This window comes from Propithecus coquereli, unplaced genomic scaffold (genome assembly GCF_000956105.1).
Source record: "Propithecus coquereli isolate 6110/MARCELLA unplaced genomic scaffold, Pcoq_1.0 Scaffold20, whole genome shotgun sequence".
In the NCBI taxonomy this organism is placed as follows: Eukaryota; Metazoa; Chordata; class Mammalia; order Primates; family Indriidae; genus Propithecus; species Propithecus coquereli.
The window spans coordinates 11,722,582-11,724,064 of NW_012144967.1; the positions used below are offsets into that span (position 1 = coordinate 11,722,582).

Genomic DNA, 1,483 nt, shown 5'->3' on the forward strand with positions numbered 1-1,483 from the left:
ACTTCAGCACATTTCAACTTGGCCTAGCCACATTTTACGTGCTCTATAGCCACATGTGGCTAGTGACTACCACATAGGACAGTGTGGACTCAGGTCTGTCTTTGAGTTTTTCATTTTTCAGAATAAATTCTTTTGGAAGGGTCTTCTTTTTCACACACAGAAACAAAATACTAAGTAGTTTTTAATTTTTCACCTAATACAGTGAGACTAAAGATGCTGCCATCCATCTCAGTACTTAAAATACCTTTTCTCATAAGCAAAATAAATGCCCTACAGTTTGGGAAACTAGAGATGATTAGCAGGGTAGGGGCCGAATTGGGAGCAAGCTCTAGAAAATAAAAAGCCCTGAATTAAAGAGCTCTATGATTTCCCTTTTGGAAAGCAAATGTATAAGCAGACCTAAAGATATTTATACCCTTTGACTTAATCCCATTCACAAGAATTTATAACCTTAGAATTTAATTTAAATGAAGTAACTAGTGACACGAATAAAGATGGCTACTACAGCATTCATTCTAATGTAAAAATGCAGAAAGAGAATAAATGCTCAGTGACACTGGAATGGTTAAATAAATTATGACACATTTACTTGATGGAATAATATGCCATCATTAGGACTGTAACTGTGAGGACTATGTAACAAGACGCAAAAACGTTTATAAAATAAAAGCAGTCTAGAAAATATGATGCTAACCATGATTACAACTGTGTAAACATAAACAAGCATATTGACAAATGAAATAGACTAGAATGTACCATAGAGGTATAAGAGTAATGGCACACTCTCTTCAAATTCCTTTAATATCCTTACCATTTCTCATTTTAAATTAAAAATATAAGTAAGAATTACAAGAAAAATCTCCTTTATTCAGAGGCGAGGGCATTTCCAGATTTGTTTTAGATTCACTTTTTCAAATTAGAAAGGCAGGGAAGTTAGAAAGGAGAGAAATGTGTGCTACTTGACTCATCTCAAATGAGGCCTATCATATGCTTTTACGTGTAAAAAAATGCATTAATTTTACCCACATACTCCCCAACACACAAAGAGCTTGTAATTTAAAATGAGTAGTTTGAGCCTCTAAATCTAACAACCAGTTTACAGGAAATATGGGGGAATGAAAAGTATGGTAAATACTACCCCAGGGATACAATGAGCAAAATCTAGAACGTGGAGAACACCAGAAGACAAACAACCTGGTTTCTTCAACAATTTCACTGCAAGGAAAATAAAAGAGGGAAATAGAACCTATAGAATAAAAAAAGACATAAGGGAATAGTGACCAAGTGTAATGCATGAACTCTGTTTAGATCTGATTCAAACAAATTACGTGTGAAAAGAATATTTACAAAACAACAGGGGAATGTGAAAACTGACTAGATATTTGCCGGCCTTAAAATTTTTTGTTGATTTTCTTAAGATGGGATAACGGTATTAAGGTTTTGTTGGTTTTTGTTTTTTTTTTTAAGTTCTTATCTTTTAGAA

At 33.5% G+C, this 1,483-nt stretch overlaps 1 protein-coding gene across 2 annotated transcripts in view; it reads right to left on the reverse strand.

Annotated features, from left to right (window-relative positions):
• The window catches only part of DET1 (de-etiolated homolog 1 (Arabidopsis)), a 42,562-nt gene that overhangs the window by 21,905 nt on the left and 19,174 nt on the right, over positions 1 to 1,483 (reverse strand). The gene's annotated exons all lie outside the window — the stretch shown is intronic.